This window comes from Protopterus annectens, chromosome 4.part0 (genome assembly GCF_019279795.1).
Source record: "Protopterus annectens isolate FY-2018-M chromosome 4.part0, PAN1.0, whole genome shotgun sequence".
NCBI classification, from domain to species: Eukaryota; Metazoa; Chordata; order Ceratodontiformes; family Protopteridae; genus Protopterus; species Protopterus annectens.
The window spans coordinates 1,515,602,204-1,515,624,379 of record NC_056733.1 but is presented as its reverse complement, the minus strand read 5'-3'; positions in this window follow the sequence as shown (position 1 = coordinate 1,515,624,379).

Here is a 22,176-nt window from a genome sequence, read left to right as displayed (position 1 = left end):
ACGTGGTAGCCACTGTGAGCGTGTTTTCGCTGGTATGCACGCTGCTCCCCCCTGAGGAAACAGAAAGGAAAAAGGAAGCAGAAGAAATAGTAGGAAGCTAGCAGGGAATACTGGTAGAGCTAGCAGGTAAAGACAATTAGAAGCAGGCAAATACACAGGCAGAATACTAGCCCAGCCTAGCACTTAAAACACTGCAAACAGCATTACAGTATGTTTCTCTCAAGAGACACTGCAAGACAGGAGTAAGCTATTAGAAGTGAAAACTGAAAAAGCTGCACTCAGAACAAACATGCTAGGGGCTGCCATAGCTGTAATAAGGAGACATAGGAGACTTGCTGAGGGTGGTGACAATGCAAATGCTGCCAGACAACCCACAGTGAGGAGACAGAGAAGAGTGTACAGGCCCAGGGTCACCTACCAGGGGTTACATGAGCTGGAGATAGTGGAGCACTATAGAGTGGACAAAGACCTCCTGCAGCAAATTGTTGAGCTGTGCAGGCCACACCTCACACACAGAACCAACAGAGGGGAATCCATCCCAGTGGAAACCAAGGTATGTGTTGGCCTAAGAATACTAGCAACAGGTACCTTCCAGAGACCAACTGGTGGTATGATGGGGATCTCACAGGCATCTGCATCCAGGGTACTGCACCAGTTCCTGGATGCCATGTTGGCACATGTCAAAGATCAGGTATATTTCCCCAATTCCCATGAGGCATTGGCCAGCAATATGCGACTCTTCCAGCAAATAGCGGAATACCCTGAGGTAGTGGGTGCAATAGACTGCACGCATATACGCATCAAGGCATCAGCTGGTGAGCGGGGTAGGGCCTGCATCAACCTCAAGGGCTTCCCCTCCATCAACTGCCAGGTCATGTGTGATGCCCAGGGCATAATAATGAATGTGTATGCTGGCTGCCCTGGAAGCTACCATGAATCCCATATCTGGCATCTGACGCAGCTGTACCAGACATTTGCCAATGGGGACATCCCACATGGTCACTTAGTGGGGGATGCAGGATATGCACTGGAGCCATAGCTGATGACACCCATCAGAAACGCACACACACCTGAACAGGAACGCCATAATGAGGCACACGCACAAACACGAAATGTAATAGAGCGTGTGTTTGGGCTGCTCAAGTCACGGTTCCGGTGCCTGGACACATCTGGTGGAGCCTTGCAGTACTCACCAACTACATGTACCCAAATTGTCATGGTATGTGCTATGCTACATAATATGATTCTGCGAAAACAACTGCAGCAGGACCAGCATAGGGCCGGGACAAACAGCCCCCCACCATTGCCAAGGCCATCACAGGCAGAGCGTGACTCAGAGGAGGAACAACCTGAGCCTGCCCCAGTAGGCAGAAGGAGGCGTGCCCAGTATGCCCTGGCCTTGGCAAAGAGGCAATGCATAGCACATACACTGGCTCAGTAGGAACCCTGCGAATGATACCCCTCTCTGACTCACTCATATAGTAACAGGGACGCCTAACATGACACAACCTGCTTTCAAACATGTACAGGGAGTGTAGTATGTTCATCCGACATAGGCAGCTTTGCAGCACCACCTGAGGCATGATTGCCATGTGTTAAGCAATGTAACACCATCTAGTATATGCAAACATGATGACCCTGTCTAACATCTCACCCTCACCAAGCATGATGCCACACTATGAAGACAACAAGATCAAGTGCAATAATTGGCTGAAGTATTGCTGTTAGCAAAGGGGAACAAATGGCTGACAGCCTGGGATGACATGCCGAGCAAGACATGATGCTCCACCTGCTAGGGATGGCACGCACCCAGCACACCTGGCTGTGTGGATACTGGCAAAGGCTGTTGTCACTCCCACCGTGCCTTGAATAGGTAAGGCTGGAAACACAAACCCACCACCATAGGTAGCACAAGGGAGAACAACCTGGACGTAATGCTACCCAATGCCAGAAGTCTAAACTGCAAGGTGCATGCAGACCAAACCCACCTCAGCATGGATAATGGTAATATCTGTTCTGTAACAGAAACCTGGGTCAAGGCCCAGAAGAGCATCCTAATACTACTAGGTTATGCGTTATACCATGCTCTACATCCCCAAAACATGGAACAAACTACAATAGGAGTGTGGCTATCAGTAATTGTCAAGGATAACCACACCCCCAAGTTGGTACCACAGCAAGAAGCAGCATGGACTATCCACGGGGAAGTAACAGTGGCTCAAACTGCGTCCCTGTTTGCAGCCTGCTACAGACCACCCTCACAAACCCAGGAACCCCAGCCAGCCTTCCTGAAGACACTGCAGAGTATGAATGTCACAACAAATACCAAACAAGGCACACACAAAGTATGACATAGGTGGTAATCCATTATGTACGGAAGAAGTAATCAGGGACCTAGGGACACAAGTGGATGGTAACCCGTCATGTGACACTCACATTGCCAAGGTGGCCAAGAAGACCTGCTATATTGCCCACCTTAATATGAAAGGATGCACATGTAGATCAAGAGAGGTCACTGTGCCCCCATACTCTTCCCTTATCAGGCCCATACTTGAGAACAATGCCCCAGTTTGGATGTACCTTACCTGACACCTGCAGCAGTTAGAAAGACAACAAATGTACCTCACCAAGAGGATAAAGGGTCCAAACATCTGTCATCTGCTGCCTGGCTGAAGAAACCACAGCCCAATTCACATGTATACTGCCCAGTCAGAGGCGATGTATGCCTGATGTATAAGGCCATGTCCAAACCAGAATGAATGGACATGCTCCACTGCAGAAACTCCAAATCCAGCAGAGACACCACAGTGAGATATCTGAACCTCCACACATAGATAAATAGGATGTGCTGGAGGGACAGATCCATAACCCAGAGGCTCCTTACACTCTGGAACTGAATCCCAGTCCATGATAGGCTGAGCTCCACACTCATACTCAACAAGAGAAATCCGGTCTTGTGCATGGGAGATAGTAGGTGTACACTGGGGGCCATCTCTGTGTCACATCTAGTAAAGTAAACCCAAAATGGGCATAATATGCACATTGCAAGGGGTGTCGAAAGCCACACACAGTCTGTCTATGCTCAAACATGGCCAGGGCAGATAGCCTAGTATGAATCTATGAACCTATGACAATACAAATTGTACAGGACACAAAAGATAATCACACAGCTGTCCTAACTGATGGTAGGAACCATGATGATAATCCACAGATATGCTCTGCAGTACTCAAATATCACAAACAATACACCAAACCCACACACATTGCCAACATCCAACCTAACAGATTCTTTGCAAACTCCCCACCAGCACCAAACTGCCAAATATCTATCCCAGCAGAGTGCTGGCCCCCTGACATTGCAGATGCTGAGGTAACAGCCAGCATCTACAAAGCAAACCACACAGCGTCAATGGTACCAGATGGTGTCCTGGGTTGTGTCCAACAAGTACTGTAAGAAGAATGGAACACCAAATAGCACTACTGAGCACTCACAGTCTTACCACAGGATATATACCCAAAGAGCCGTGTACAGCAACAGTGGTCGCTCACCACAAAGGTGGTGCCTGAATGGATACTGCAAACTATCACCCCTCAACCCTGACTATCTTGGCTGGCAAAGTAATGGAGAGGATGATCATGGATCCCAGGAATAACGAGATTGGGTACCTACAGACATTGGACCCTACTCAGTGTGGCTTTCATAGGGCAGATCCTGCCCCTTAGACATGTCTGACTCATGTGAAACACACACCAAGGCCATTGATGAGGGGAATGTGGCTCACACAGCCTATCTGGACCTTGCTAAACCCTTCCAAACAATACCCTAGTTCAGTACAGATAAGCTCACCAGCCAAACTATAAACCCCTATCCAAGTGGATGGGTTTCAAACCAGCTCAAGGACAGAACTGACCTGGTCAGACATGCTGCAGCCATGTCAGACAACAAACCAGGTACAACTGGCATCCCACAAGGCATGGTCCTGGGACCTCTCTTGTACACTATATATGTCACATAGGTACAGGCAACATGGAAGGACTCTGTCTGAACAGGTTCACAGATGACTACTAACTGCCCACCATATCGGACCCTCCAGTTGACATAAGCATCCTACAAAAGGCACACATAGAAACAGACAAGTGGTGCCACAGCCATGTCAACAAGCTAAATGCAGAATAGTGTATAGTCATCCCCTGTGGAAACACAGTACGTGGCCACAAATTACCACATAGGTGTTAACCCATTAAATACATCAGGAGCAATAAGAGACCTGGGGACACAAGGTGATAGATATCCTGCATGTGACAACAATGTCTCTGTAGTGGTTACAAAAACATACCATATACCCACCTAATCATGAAGGTAAGCACAGCTAGGTCAGGGTAGGTCATTGTGCCTCTCCAGTCATCCATCAGCAGCCTCACAATTGCGTACAATGGCCCTTGTGGGATGTACCTTAGCAGACACCTGCATCAACTGGAAAGACCCCACAAATACCCCACCAGGAGGATCTCAGAGCTGTAACAGATGCCATGTGTTGCCTGATTAAATAAACTGCCTGATGTATAAAGCCATGACCAAGGTGGAATCAATGGACATTTGGCACCATGTAAAATCGGAATGCAGGTGACCTATGCAGATGACAGGCCTGAACCCCAGCACAGACATAAACAGGACATGCTGTACCAATTGGTCCATAACCCAGAAGCTCACTCCACTCATGACTAAACTCCCAGTACAGGTCATCCAGGGAGTCCCTCATTGACCGTCATCCAGAGGAATCATGATGACTGGATGGGAGATGGTAGGTGTACCCTGGATATCACCTGTATGTCACGGATAGACAGAGGCACAGCACACTAACCTTGACATATGTCATGGCAAACACCAGTAAATATGTGTGTTGAAGGACAAATGCTGTCTGACTAGCATTACAAATGGCCTAGGGCACATGGCCATTGTTTGTCACTGTCCACACACATTGTGGAATACATTAACAATGTCGGACAATCTTGTTCTATGTTGTCCATATCTGAACAAAATGCAACATGGTCATATCTGCACAACTGGCCCTCAACCAGTCTGGTGTGCTCACTATAAATATTACAAGCAGTGATAGGACTGAAACCGATGAAACTGTCCACCACAGTGAAAGTACTGAACCAGTACACTATACGACAATACACTGTTTGGTCAGTATGAAAGGATGTTGACAACTGTATGCAAACTATCCCATGGCAACCCTGCAGGCACAGGATAATGCCAGTTAGGTTCAGACACAAAGCAGTTGGGCAGTAAGAACACAACCTGACGTCCAACACTCAACTGTACATGTGAAATATAGATGAAGTCCACTCACAAACACATATGTGGTGGACCACAGATCTCAGATATGGAAAGTTCACACTGGGCATGCTCACACACACAGATAAATGAGACGTGTCAGTCAAGAAGCCATAGAAACTGTGAACTGGGCATGCTCACAGACCTAGGCCATGTCACAGTTAAGCAGTTGCACACACATATCTGGCATTTGTATGTGTTAACACAGGAACCTCCCACAATACAGAAATATGCCCAGTGCACACAGTGAAATTACAACAGAGACATAAGTAAAGTACTGGATCCCACTCATATGCAAACATCTGCCACAGTACACAAGTTGTTCATAGAGATAGGGAAAGCTATGGCAATAAAGACCCACAAACAGTATATGAGCAACAGATACTTGCATCTGACAGGTAAACATATGGCCATAGACTGCAATACTATGCTGTTGTCCCTAGGGAATACAGAAGGCTAGCCACAGTGTATTTGGCGTCTGCCTCCGCAGTACAGTAGGCCACTATGCCTCTGCAAAGTTAATGCATATATATGCTCTCCCCCTTACTGATGGATAGTAACAGATGTACATACCTCTTCATAAATAATGATGTCAGCACACTATACATATGTCAGGAGCACAAATGATACCCAGTAATTTAAATAGCGCGCTCAGCTACTGCGTCTCTCAAGTGTCATAACATAGTGAGGTAGGGGTTTGAATCCTGCAAGTGCTCAGCGTGTGTGTGAATGTGGGGGGGGGGGGAGTGGTGTGTGTGTAATTCTATGTGTAAGAGAAATGTCCCTTTTGGCAACTAGTACAACACACCACATGCTGCATATTCCACTGTCTAAACACTGATGATGTCAGCACCCTATAAGTACAGCAGGGGAAAGTAAGCCTCCCAGTAATGCAAATAGCGTGCTCTGCTACTGCATCTCTCACAAGTGTCATAACATAGTTAGGTAGGGGTTTGAATCCTGCAAGTGCTCAGTGTGTGTATGAATGTGGAGGGGGGGGAGTAGTGTGTGTGCAATTCTATGTGTAAGAGAAATGTCCCTTTTGGCAACTAGTACAACACACCACATGCTGCATATTCCACTGTCTAAACACTGATGTTGTCAGCACCCTATAAGTACAGCAGGGGAAAGCAAATAGCGTGCTCTGCTACGGCGTCTCTCACAAGTGTCATAACACAGTTGGGTAGGGGTTTGTATCCTTCAAACGCCATGTGTGTTTATGTCACACAGTTTGTCCATGTGTGTGGGGTGTTGTTCCCAATATTGCACAACATAGATAATATCAGTAATGTCAATGCACACATGATGTATGTGTGTGCCACATACACATATGTACTTGTGACCTTCCATAGTTCCCATGTCTGAAGCCTGCCTCATGTGAATACATGGAATTTGCATTAGACAACTGTATGACTGTGGTGTTCTGTTCAGGGGCTGCATGTGGTATGTGAATATACAGTGTGAGTTGTATATGGTGTCATCCTACCAGTGAGGGATACATGTCTGGTCTGGAGCATATAGTCCACATGTTTTTGAAGAACAGGTGCAGCATGTTTTCACCTCTTGTGAGAGCGGTAACAAGTTATTCCATAGCAATTCAGAGAATAACTGTTAGGAACCTTTCAGCTAGGGTCTTGGAGCTAGAGTAATGCTCACACTCTATGTTTGGGTAGGTGCAGTCCACCCATATAATGGTGTTTGTAGAGACCGTCATATTCCCAGTGTTGTCAGGAAGGCCAAGTGGGTTTCCTGGGTATGGGAGGGTGGTGTGTGCCAGGCTATGAACCTGAAGGCAGTCTAACCCACTGTTAGTTGCACATGGATAGGCTCTGATGCTTTGTGCTGTGCCACCAACATGGAGGTGTGTGTATCTGTGGTGCCTTTGGATACATCCCCCCAGTTCTGGTTTGGTGCATGTTTAGGGGACAACAAGCATGGTATGAGGTATGACCTGGCAGTGATGGGGTGCACCTGGGAGCCTTGTACCAGGAGTCTGTTACTGCATGGATATTGCTGTTCTCCATGCTAAGGACAGTTTCCACTGCATGCATCTTGAGGTTTACACTGCTGGCGTTGAGTAGCATTACTATTAGTGTCCTATCCCGTGTGATACCTGTGTAGGTGGCAATGTAATTTGAGCCTTGCATAAAAAGGCACTATGTGTGTAGCAAGAGCCTCTGCCAATATACAACAGCCCATGGGTGACAGGTGCAAGCTGTCCGTAGCAAAGCAACGTGGCTTGTCTAGCATGTAATCCCACGCTGACAGGCATTGGATACCCTTTGAATGTCACCTAAACATAAGGCAATTGTAGAAATTGATCATCCTGTCTACATATTGTGGCAGCATTCTTGGTGAGGGTAAGATGCTACTCAAGGTCAGGGTCATACCAGCCTGTGCCACATGCTCAGAGAGCCCCTCTATGTCCCCTATCATGTAGTCCAGGGAGGTACGTCACAGGTCATTCACACTGGCACGGGCAATGACTGATTCATATTTGTACATGCCTTGGAGTGACCTGTATGCCTGTGTTATGTGGTGGATCATAGTGCCCGACGGGCATCTCACCGTGATCTTCTCCTTGTTCAGCCTGGTGAGCAGGACCTCAGTGTACCTGATGATAGAGGTACCTATTACAACTGTAGCAGGTGTGTTGTTAAGCCATATGGGCTGTGACTGTTTGGCACACAGGCTTTGTGAGCTATGTGTTGCACGTGCTCTGTTCTGGCGTAACGTTTGCTTGCGTGTCTGCTTCGCAGGTGTCTGCTGCTCAGGCAGGATGCTATTCTGAGACTCCAAGAATGTACCTGTGTGTTTCTGTGTTTGGACTGCTGTCGTGGCAGGTCTATGTGAGACTGGTATTGTATTCACTGTAGTATCCCACTCCACCTGACAGGGTATGCCAGTACTGAATTAAGAGAACTTAGCCCCCAGTTTGACTATGTGGTTGCATCCCTCACATGTGTTGTAAGTTTATGGGAAGGGGAGAGGGTTGTCTGTGTACATGAGGCAGCTGCAACATTGCCACATGACTCACAGATTCACTAACTGGACCAGAGAGGATATTGACAAGTGACCTTTGCACATGCTACCATAGTATTGTGAATCCCATAATAATTAACAACACATAGGGCCAATGGGGAACAAGGTACTCAAGGTGAGTATGTGAGGGTGTAGTGCTCCTGATTTGTTAGTGCTGGCATATATAAATGCTTTCGTGAGCAAATGCCAGGTAAGTCATATGCAATGTGTTACAGGCAACTTACATGCAAACAGGACAAACAGTGACGTTCTGTCAAGTGAGACATGGACATCAGTACAGTAAGCAATACAGATGCCACTAGGGATCCACAGAGGTGCTGTAAATCTGCATTGCAGGTGGAATCAGTGTTTCAGGGACATAGACATGTGAAGGGATTCACATCCAGATCTAGTGAGGTCATTGTTCCCCTGTACTCTTCACTTATCAGACCAATGATCGAGTACAATGCCCCATTCAGGATGTATCTCACCCGACATCTGCAGCAATTGGAGAGACCCCAAAAGTTCCTCACCAAAAGCATAAGGGGACTCCAAAATATGTCATATGCTGCTAGATTGAAGAAACTCCAGCTCTATTCAGTCGCATACCGTCTGCTCAGAGGTGACATGTGCCTGACATACAAGGCCATGTCCAAACCGGAATTAATGGACATGCTCCACCTCAAAAAATCCAAATCCACCAAAACCACTAGAGCAAGTGACTTAAACCTTAGCACGGATATAAATAGGACGTGCTGGAGGGATAGATTTATCACTCAGAGACTCCCTATGCTGTGGAATAAAATCCTGGTCCATGTGAGGCAGAGCACCTTGCTGGCTCTGTTCAAGAGAAATCTTGACCTGTGGATGGGAGATCGTAGGTTTACCCCGGGAATCATCTCTGTGTCACTGCTGGACAGAGGCACAACAAACTAATGGGCACAGTATTTTTTCATATAAGGGGTGGCGTAAGCCACAAAAATTTGGGCTAGGCTTATAAATGCCTTAGGGCAGATAGCCTAGTATAAACCTATGAACCTATGAACCTATAACAAGCAAACATGCATTCAAACAAAGCTACAGTCAGCAGGCCTGGATCTAGACTATGCTACAACAAACAAGGTGTATGACTTCCAGTAGGTAACAGTGCATATATGCAGGCACTATAAGCCTGTACCCAGAAATTCACAAATCAGATGGGCTGGGTCCAGCCCCACCTCCCACAAGTGTACAGACCATGTACCTTCATAATGTAGAATAACTGGCCTGAAACCCAAGTGCTCATACCTGAACTAATACACATTTCAAATAACAGACACTGAGCCCTCACTCAGCAGTTCCAAACTTAGTAGGATGTATGCTACCTGTCCTGGCACCACAGTATCCTTGACATGTATGGAGACTCTCCCTCCTGTCATAGTTAGTTCTGTGTTTTGGAGCTGTCATGCATGGTATGAGGAGTGACCTTGTAGTGCTAGGGTGCTCTTGTGAGTCTTGAACCTGCTGTGTATTACTGCACAGATGTCAACATCCTCAAACATCCTCATCGCAGAGTCGAGTGTGGACAGCATGCAACTTGCAGTTGACATGTCCATCATTGAGTATCAATACTTACATTTTCTTATCCCCTGTGCTACCTATGTAGGTGGCCTTCTGTTGACAGCCTCACCACCAGTATGCAAAGATGTGCAGACATTACACTATGGTAATTACTATGGGTGTACAAAACAATACAATGACATTCATACTGTAACTGCATCAGGCATGCTGGGATATACCCACAATGATATCATTACACTGTACTGTTGACAACATGATACTATTACTACACGTCTATGTAGTCACCCTGTGCATCAGCACCATGTTAACCTGTTCCTGCACCGATGTTACAGATTGCAGGAGGTGGCACAGTTTCATCATATGCACAGGGTGTGTACTTGGTATGCCTGAATCTGCCACTGATACAACCAATTGACATGTCTGTGTGTGTGTGTTGGTGAGGGACAGCAGTACAAGATGGGGCAATGTTGATGCAGTGTGTGCATGTATGCGGTAACCCTAGGCGTTATCAATTCACATGTATGTATGCATGCACACAGTTCCACCTCATGGCTGCCATATACAGGTGTTTGTGGACAGCCACAGACTGTACCTGCCAGGTCATACAGATCACGGTCTCTGGCCATGGACACGGTACCTGTGCCTGGCAGAGTTACTACGGACCGTATCAGGTACTAAGCCAGACTGGGTACTGTCATCAGAAGCAGGTGGTTGGTGACTGGAGACAGGTCCTTGTTGGGACTGTCCAGAGCCATGTGCACGTGGTCTCCTGGGGCGGTCTGATGACAGCACAGACCCAGCATTGCTGGGGCTGCTGCTGGCACTATGGGAGCGGCCGCAGGCCTGTTGTCGTCCGTGACGGCTGCCAGCTGCTGCTGTTGCTGGCATATGCCCTCGTCGATGCCTGAACTGTCCACCATTGCCCTGGCTCATGGACATGTAGCTGTGGAACAGATCTAATGCCCCCCCCAACGTCTGTCAATGACCTTGGTGAAATTACGGATGGCAGCCGCAACATCACGCATACTGTCATTCATAGCTGTGCGACATTCTCTCAGCTCCCTCAGACCCTGTCTGGTGTACCGTTCCATACGTGACTGTGCCTGCATTACAGCCCGAAACATAGCTGAGGTTTAAAGACCTCTGTGGGCACGTCTGAAGGGGCGGTACGCCCACGGATGCTCCCACGAGAACCCCTGGACATCTGCCTGTGTGGTACCATGTCAGAACCCTGGCCATGGCTGCTGTATGGGGATGCATGTGCCACCAATACCACATTACCCTGGACAATGCCCACTGTATTCTGTCCATCACCTAGGGACATTGGTGACAAAGGATGTATTGGCAGGATGATTGTGCACATTGATGGGGTCGACAGCTGTGTACTGTCAATTGGCTGACCAACGACGGACCCTGACACACCTTCCTGTGCCATTACACAGGTATCATCATTATCATTATCCACGGCAGCTGATTCAGGTTCCCTACTGCACAACACCAGAGCAGCACCAGAACCTGTGGGAGTAAGACAGGAAACACAGTTTACAATGTGTACACAATGTCACCACTGATACACACATGCACACAGGGCACATGCACACATGCACACATGCGCACATGCACACATGTGCACATGCACACAGGTGCACATGCACACATGCACATACCTCATTATATGAGATATCAACACACAGACGCAAGCACACCTGCAATCAAACACATAGCACTACTGCTTCAGCCTATTATTACTATTAGTATCAAGAGTATTGCAGGTATTGCTATTACACACTCACCAGCATGGATAGGCTGCCTTGCTGTTACACCAGAGGGACCTGCAGAAATGAGACATTTATTGTCAGTGGGCACAACTGTGCCATTGATACTGTGAGCAAGATAAAGTTCAGTAGTACAACAGTTGGCTTCCACAGGTCTACTGCTGATATTGAGACTATCACTCCTGCACAATAATTACCAAGATAACAGCTACAAACTGAGGACACACCTCACACATGCATAAACTAACAGTGTACAGAACAGGCATGTTACCTGCATGCTTCGAGTCCTGCTGCTGGGTGGCTCCAGCCTCCATCATTATGCATGTATGCTGCTGCTGTTGTTGCTGTTGGGCTGGAGCTACAACACTTAGGAGTAGTCCCTCCAGTCTGGTGAGGGGGGATGTATAGCCACCCCATCACCTGTGGCAAGCTGTTGCCTGTGGATATCCGACGCACACTGACAGACCTTTCTAATTAAATCACTGCAGTGATGGCGTACCTGCTCATATGTCCGGTTATGTGTGCCTATGTCATTTACCCGACGGACCAGGTCTTGCCACAGTGCAGCCCTCTCCTGCTGGTTCTGGCTGGTGCGGGAAAAGAGTATTGCAAAATCCTGTACCAGGCTCTGGTGTATCTCCTCATCCTCCGCAGCGGAGTACACAGGGTTTCGCTGGTGAACCATAGCCCTGAAAAGGAAAACAAAAATATGTCAGCAAAATATGGCACAGATAATACACATAATACTCGACTGTAGTAATATAACTTAACCCCCATATATAGCATCTGTCTGTCTATTGGGGGATACACATGTAAATGACCAGATATCAGTGCTCAGCAGACAACTGTGCAACAGTACCTGGCACACACCATACGACAGACTAGTATACTCCAGCAGTCAGCACACTGGTTCAGGTCCAATGCACAACCTCACATTGGGGGCTTGTATCACGGTACTGTATGGGGAACATTATCAACCCATGCTCTGCATGCAATGCACGTTACATATTTCACTGGTAATGCACACTACTCTTACTTGCCATAACCCTACCTACACCACAGTTACATACAGGGTAACACAGCACAACATATGGCAATACAGTATGTTTTGATCACAATACCTCACACATCTGTCTCTGGCCTCACACCAAGGACACACACTACCATGACAGACAGACAGTCATGGTGAGCAGTCACACCAGTACATAACATGCACCCAGTCACTGGCACACTCATTCCACCTCACATATTTGGTTTGCAATGGGTTCATGGGTATGCATTGTGTCTTAGGTAGGTAGTATGCTATGGGCCCTGGGCCTACAGCAGCATACTGTTATGCTACCCTGCCCCTTGTGACACATGTGATGTGATCGTACCTGCTCCTGTCAAACAGTTACACAGGGTGACTCATATGGCATATTACCTATCTGCATAACATTCAGCAGGGGTATGTCTGACATCTACTCATGGGGAGCCTTGCTTCTTAATGCTGTGTGGTTTACTCCAGGGTATGTCTTATCTGTGGGTAAGGACCTGTACCTCTACCATGTGCTCTTTATTGCGGTGACAAGGATGACAGACATAGGTAATTTGGGTTGTGGATGTTGTGATGTGTTACCATGGTTGTTGGACAACTGTCATGGGTGTGACTTAACTATGTATATCCAGCAGTGGTAACCTCTATGTAGGTATTCTGGGTGCACTCTGTGGTCTTGTCAGTCACTCTGCATAGGTAATGTGTTTAAGTGCATTGACACGGTAACTTACGTATGACTGTGTCCTTCTCCATATCTGTAGCTGTCATGGGAGGTACATACCGTGTAGGACATTGTGGGGTGTAGAGGGGTACAGTGACCTACATGTCCATAGCTGACACACCATGTCTGCTGACACATACCATGTACAGGTATTACAGGACTAGTGTGCCACTGTGTATCTCAATGGGGAGCCTATTGTACACTTGTTGCCCCTGTTCCCCCCTGACACATGCAGTGGTGGGCAGGCATGCACATATGTGGTGGTTACTGGTGTCAGTGTTTTGGAATGGGGTATGGTACTTCAGTATCCACACTGGTGTTCACTCCATGCCTTTGTCACCAGGCACCTGTTGCAATACATCTGCACACATGTGCCTCACTCAGTATATATATATATATATATATATATATATATATATATATATATATATATATATATATATATAGATATAGATATATAGATATGGGGAGAGAGAGACAGAGGGAGAGAGAGAGTGAGAGGGGGTGGGACAGAGAGAGAGAGAGAGAGAGAGAGATAGTGCTATACAAACATATCTGTAGACAGTCAGATCTGTCTGTATATGTATATGTATCTACATATATCTATATATGTATGTGTGTATTATATATATCTGTACATACATATTCTATCAATCTCGATGTCTGTGCAGTAACTGAAACCTGGTTCAAGGCTCCTGAGAGCACTCCAGCACCACCAGGCTATACCTCATATCATTTTTTTGGCCCCAAAACCCAGGCCAAACCAAAAAGGGAGGGGATGTTTCCATATTCATCAAGGACACTCACACCTCCAGGTTAGTGGCAACACATGAAGCATCAGAGACCATCCAGGTGCAACTAACCATAGGCAACACTGCTATACAACTGGTAGCATGTTACAGACCACCCTCCCAATCTCAGGAACCCCATTCAGCCTTCCTGAAGACATTGGAGGATATGAATGTCTCACCAAACACCATCATATTGGGAGACATCAACTACTCTAACATAGACTGGGTGCATTATTCTAGCCCAAACACCCTAGCCTAAAGGTTCCTCGAATTCATAAATTCAAATGCAATGGAACAGCTAGTCACCTCTCCCACAAGTGGAGATAATATACTAGACCTGATCATCACAAACATGGGGACAATGTGCTCCACACTGGAAGTATACCCCTCACTAGTGAGATCTAACCACAAACTAATCACCCTGGATATACATATCCCACCTCCATCCCCAACACAAAAGACTACAGTGAAAAACCTCTCAAAAGCCGACTTTACACTTCTTAAAAATGAGATGGTATCCTTTAAGCCCACTGGGCCAGTGGAAACCACATCCCACAATGCAGAATCTTTCACAAATGCTTTCTACGGACATCTCCAAGAATGCATGGATCATGCAATCCCAAATAAAACCAAGACCCTCTCCACCAAGGGTAGGTGTCCTGTCTGGTGGGCCCCAGCCATACACAAATTGTATAACAAAAGAGGTAAGCTACTGCACGACAGAGCAAAATCCCATAAAGAGAAGGCATCTCTGATCAGCACTGGTAGAAAGCTACGTTCTCTCATAAAAACATCCAAGGCCAACTTTGAGAGAAAGATCGCTATGGACACTAAAGATAACCACAAGGCCTTCTTCTGCTATGTTAGAAACCTGGGCGGAAACCCTCAGATATGTTGAAGGTTAGTTCACAATGACATAAAATACACTGAACCCACAGATATTGCCAACATTCTGGCAGACGGGTTCAGTGCAAATTTCTCCCCTCCCTCACCCACAAAAGAAGAAATACTTATCCCAGCTGAATGTAACCTCCCTGTCATCTCAGATGTCCAGGTGAGAACTGCCCTCAGCAAAGCTAAAAACACTGCATCAATGGGACCTGACGGTATCCAGGGTTGCGTGCTATGTGAACTCCAAGAGGAGCTAAACCCGCACATAAAAATGCTATTTAACCTTATCCTAACTACAGGATATGTACCTGAACACTGGCGTACAGCAACAGTAGTCCCCTCCACAAAGGAGGCACCTCTACAGACCCTGGTAACTACCGCCCCATAAGCTTAACCAGCCTGGTCTGCAAAGCTATGGAAAGCATCATTATGGAACTCATACACAGAGACATTGGGGACTAGACACTTCATCCCACCCAGTTTGGCTTCGTAAAGGGCAGATCCTGCCTTTTGAACCTGGTTGACTTTTTCGAAACAGTCACTGAAGCCATTGACGAGGGCAAAGCAGTCCATACAGCCTACCTGGACTTGGCTAAAGCTTTCGACACAATACCCCACTCTGGCATATTAGACAAGCTCAACAGCTGAAATGTGAATCCATATGTCACAAGATGGGTTGCAAACTGGCTAAAGGATAGAACCCATAAAGTCAAAATTGCTGGAGCCATGTCAGACTCAAAGCCAGTCACAAGTGGTGTCCCACAGGGCTCTGTCCTGGGACCCCTCTTGTTCGGCATGTATTTCTCAGATGTGAAAGCAAACATGGGAGGGTTGTGGCTGACAATGTTCGCAGATGACTGCAAACTAGGCGCCATAGTCGATACACCAGCTGACACATACATCCTACAGAAAGGCCTCACTGAAATGGACAACTGGTGCCGGACTCATGGCCTTAAACTAAATGCCAAAAAATGTATAGTCATCCCCTTTGGGAAAAACAAAGTACCCGCAAATTATCACATAGACAGGAACCCACTGAGTATGGAAAAAGTAATCGGAGACCTGGGGACCCAAGTCGATAGTGACCTCTCATTTGACACCCATGTTGCCAAAGTGGTTGGAAAGACTTTCTACCTTGCCCACCTTATCATGAAGGGATTCACATCCAGATCAAAGGAGGTCATTGTACCCCTGTACTCCTCCTTTATCAGGCCCATGTTTGAGTACAATGCCCCATTTGGTATGTACCTCACCCGGCACTTGCAACAGCTAGAGAGACCCCAAAAGTACCTCACCAAGAGGATCAAGGGTCTCCAACATATGTCATATGCTGCCAGACTAAAGAAACTCCAGCTCTATTTAGTAGCATACCGCCTACTTAGAGGTGGATCTGTGCCTGACGTACAAGGCCATGTCCAATCAGGAATTGATGGACATGCTCAACCTCAAAACATCCAAATCCATCAGAACCACGAGAGCTAAAGATTTAAACCTCAGCACAAATATGAATAGGACATGCTGGATGGACAGATTCATAACTCAGAGGCTTCCCATACTCTGGAACAGAATCCCAGTTCATGTTAGGCAGAGCACTTAACTGACGCTCTTCAAGAAGAATCTTGACGAGTGGATGGGGGATCGTAGGTTTACCCCAGGGGTCATCTCTGTGTCACTACTAGACAGTCACACAGTAATCTAATTCTATTATGTAATGGGGTCTTCACTGTGTCACTACTAGACAGAGGCACAGTATTCTAAATCTAATCTGTACTCTTTTGTACCATTACATGGGGTGGCGAAAGCCACATCACTATGGCTAGGCTTATAAATGCCCCAGGGCAGATAGCCTAGTACTAAACTATGAAACTATGAAACTATATATGTCTATGTATTTCTACATCACTCTCTATCTATGTATACATATATGCATATTATATATATATATATATATATATATATATATATATATATATATATATATATCTACATACATATCTCAATATACATACGTATACACATGATAGATATATATATATATATAATCCTTTTTATTTACACATATGTATACACACACACTAACGTACTGATGAACATCCATTACTGTACAACCTACATTGTACATTGCACTACAACCTACACTGATATGTGCACATAGCTACCTTCACATACATATGTATGTACAGCCTTCAGTGACAGTTGCAGTATGCCCCCTGCCCTATGCACATCTTCATATACATAGATACAGACCAATAACACATATGGAGGGTTTACAGTATGTAGACTATTATATTAGTACTTTACATTACCTGTGTTTATTACAGCTGTTTGCGTAGGCTTTCTGATAGTTGGCCTGCTGTCAACTTGTTTGTTTTGTTGTTATATTTTTTTTTTCTTTCTTCTCTTTCTCTCTCTCTCTCTCTCTCTCTCTCTCTCTCTCTCTCTCTCTCTACCTCCAGAGGGTGCAATGAAAGTATTGCATGTGTGGACTGGGAGTACAGGATGCTTTTGTAAGTATCTGCACATGTCCATGTGATGGCCTCTGCACCAATTGTTAGCCAGCATTTACTAATTGCATGCAGCCTGTTGTGTAGTGATTGCAGTTCTCACTGTGATTACAGGACAGTGCTATAAAAGGTTTGTTAGGTAGGCATAGCCCTTTCAGATTATCAGGGTGGGGACCATGCTGGTATGCTGTGGACACTGTTCTGTGAGTGTAAGGGTTGGTATGTCTCTCATATTTCAAGCTGTGTTGTAGACACTGCAATGCATGTTGTACTGTAAACTGAATATTCCTTCCTCCAGTTTCCTCTTCTCAGTGTGTATATAAACTGACACCTACGACTAGTAATACTGTGTATATGGGTGCGTGTGCTTTCCTGTGGGAATTGTGGTGTAACTGGTATATAGCAGTGGCTCTTGCAATCTGTTGCTATGGCTTCAATATTTGGCCTTTACATTCACTCCTTGTATGCCTGCTAGGTGTCTTTCCTGTAATGTGTTGCTATGACTTTCCTATTTTCCATTTACATTCACAGCTTGTAATGCTTGCTATATCTGTTTGAGCAGAAATTCTCTATATGTTTGTTGTGGTAGGGTGGTACTGCATGCAGTGTGGTCTGGCCATGGTGTGGGCCTTGACACTTAGAAGGGTATTTGATCATGCTGCTGAGCAGGCCTCAGATACTCTCAGGTGCATCTTTTATCAGCCTCATGGAATGGTACATATCAGTGGGATACACCCATGAAATATTCTGATATTCTGCAGTTGTGACTGTGGGTTATTTTGAGCATATGTATTACTACACCATTTGTGACGTGCAAGTGGTGCATGCATTCAGTAATTCATAGTTACCATTGCATGTGTTGTAACACCTTTCTGCCTAGGGAGTCAGTGGGGCACAGTTGACATTTGTTTTCAAATCAGGGACATCCCGGTAACTCAGTCAAAGTTGCTATGTCTGAACTCTTAACTATTCCACTATGGCAGTGTTTATCCTGCTCTGAGTATGTGTGTGGCTTGCCAGGTGCTACTGTGACATTATTACCTACTAGCTACCAACTAGCATGGCTGTTTCTCTTCACACAGTAATATTTTACAAATCCACTAGATTTGACAGTAAATATACATGATATGCTTTGTGTACTAGACTTGCTATATTCCCTTTACATTAATTCCTACTATTTCATGATATATTTCTTTCAGCACAATGTTCTTGTATAGCAGTCATGTGTTAGTGGTAAGTCCTGTAGACTACTGTTTCCAAGGTCCTGGGTTCAAGACTGACAGTGGAATTTTATTTTGCTGTTAAGCAAACTACAGGCCTTGTCATTCAGAGTGACTAAGGCACTTTTAAGCAGTTGTAAGCGGGATAGCACTGGTTTGCACAGAGCTCACGCATGTGCACTGTCACTTAGCTTCGTGCACACACACTTAGCTAAGCGCACAGAAGCGCACACCCGCTTACTACTGCTTAAAAGTGCTTACTCTTGCGCCCACCCATGCTAATTTCTTTGAAAGAAAAGAAAATGGGAAGATAGGAAAGTGGTGAAAAAGGGGGCACAAAGATGGTAGGACAGTAGGAAAACAAGCTCGGGATGTGCAGGAGGGATGTAGGAAAGGCCAATAACTGCCCATTTCTTTATCAGCAACAGCTGTGCATATATTTGTAATTTGTTGTGAAATTTGAAACCTTCCACCACTGAGAGAGGGGTGAGGACAACAATATTTGTTGTACAGCCAATTGTAATTGCCAGTTTACATGTCCAGCAGACGTGTGCAAATTGGGCAGCTATGTATGGGGCGTAATTTTTTTGTGGGTACAGAGTGCCCTTTTTTTTTTTTTTTTCAGGTGAGAGTGGAATGTCAGGTATAGGAAGTAGGTATAGCTGGGGAGGTAGGTAGGGGAGGTTAACAGACAAGACAAACAAGACGCATACAGGGGTGGTGTATGACACATGTGGGGGGGATACACAATTGATGGGGACGGATGTTTGGATATCTCGAGCTAATGAGCTCACAGATGGCAACAGTGGAACTGAGATCTCCACCCATGGGCAGTTGCTACTGTGCCTTCACTGCCCAGGACGGGGCTGTGCTGGGGACTGTGTAGGATGGGCAGCAGGCACACTCATGAGTTGTGCCACCCGTGCCTCAAGCTGGCGTAGGGGCCCAAGCACAGCATGCCTGATCTCCCTATGCACCACAGTCCGGACACTACGGAGGGTGAGTGGATGTTCTCCTCCAGCCACGCTTGCAGAGGGGGGAAGAGCCCCATCCCCTGCAGCACTTCCACCTGCAGGTGGCACAGGGCCACCAGAGGAGGGTCCGGCCTGGGCACTACTGCCAGGTGCACTCACCAGCTGAGGTGGGAGAGGTGGGTCCGCTGGAACCCGCCTTCCCTGTCGTCCTATGTTTTGCATTATTTTATGACAGTTTGGGTTAGTAATGTACAATACCATTCACAATTAGTTGTAACAGCATGCATTAGTATTCCCATTAACCAAACACCCATAAATTCAAGCCATTGAACAGCAAGCATAACACATGCATAATTTGAACAACAATACACAATCCAACAACATGCAGGGCTGATTGATGGCAACAGGCCATCGGGTTTGGATGTATGGACAGGGCACATGCATCAACGTACATGCAAATATGTATGAACCAACAGGACAAATGTCCAGGGGAGTTAATTGTGAATACACATACCCATTTCATGTGGAATGGATTATTTATAGTTATAGGGTAGGGTGAAGAAATATTTCATTAACAACTTCAAATACCTATACATATGCTGTACATTTCTACTAGCTGCAGATATATACACCCTACAGGTCTGACTGCAGTTTCCTATGTGTAAAGTTACGCATGTTGGTGATGGGAATGTTACTGCTACATTAATATACATTGCATTTTTATACATACACATTAATATCTGGCTCTGTTCAGCTACAGCATCCTGCTACATTTGATTTATATGGCTCTAGACAAATGTGGATGTTTGGTATTTCATACAACCATACTATCTGCATATTGCAAAGGTACAGCAACATATCCAAATTGTGGGACACACATTCCAGCTTCAGTACTTTATTCCACACATTTCACTCTTTGGTTGTGCCTGTCACATTCATTTAATTCTGTACTGACTGCAGTATACTTTATTCAGGAGTTATTACAACTTTATTGGTGGATTCATACCTCTTTCTCACACTCTCACTTGTTTTATTTTTACAATTCAGGATGGTACTTAATTCTAGGCTTTATTGACATGTTTTACTTAGTTACAACAATCCTTTCCAACAGTCTCACTTGTGTCATGTTTCAGATTTTAAACAGGGATATATTTCACACGTGTTTTACTCAGCTTGTGTAGTTGTAATTTACAGCCTGCTGCAGGTTATGTACTATTACATTACAGGTGGAACATCTTTATTTCTGACTTGTTTCATTTTTATTTTTGGATTACAGGCTGCATCACACTTATGTAATCACACAGTACTAGCAGAATCTCTCTTACACTGTTACTTGCACTTTTTATTAATAATTGACTACACTGCACTCTTTTGCAAGCTGTCATACTTATATTTTTTAACAGTTACAGGGTGAGAATTACTAACCTGCCTGGTGGCGCAACCGCACAAGCCTATCAGCATAGGCTCGATGATTCATGGAATGGACACCTCCAGCTGTAATATAAATGTAGTAATATTGGAATACACATCTCCATAATATCAGCTAGGATAATTTCTTACATAAATAATTACATGTAACTTACTCAGTAGTGGGGCATTGGGCATTTGCCGGGCCTCCTGGATCCAACGGTTCAGTAGGTCCTGCTTCCATCTCTTCAAGTCCACATGGTGGTGACGGACCTGTTCACCAGTCCTTGGTATTCCTGTGGCACTGGTGAGATCATGTGCCAACCGGTCCCACGCCTCAGCCTTGTATGCACCCCACAGGACCTGGCCCTGCATGAGTTGGGCCTCATGATCATGGACGAGGAGCCAAACCATATATTTGGACTCCTCAATGCCCCACCTCTGTGCTCAGAAGCAACTACCCTCTCCTACACCTGCCATCCTGACTGCAAATTGATTCGACAATCAGTTATGCTGTGTATTCCCACCTATGGGGCTTATATATGCCGTTTTTCCCGCACTTATCTGTGATTGGCCATTTTGGAAATGTATCAGCTTCACAAAACCTGCTTTGTCATGCTTCTCTTTCCATTCATTCCTATATATATATACTAATACTGCATTTCTAAGAGCAACTGTCATGGCTTAGTGGTTCAGTACTTTGACTATGGTGCATGGTATCCTGAGTTCGACCCTGGCCATTGCTTTTTTTATTTTATGACTGTCTACGCAGGCTAGGAGGTGTGTCTGTGTAAAGGCAGTTTTCATACAGCTTGCGCAACGTTGCCCGCCGGTTATCTTGTTGGTGCGGTGCGCAGCTCAGCGCAAATGGGTTACGCTGGTTTACGGGTCATTTGGCTGTCAGCACACATATTACACTCAGCTCAGCTATGGGC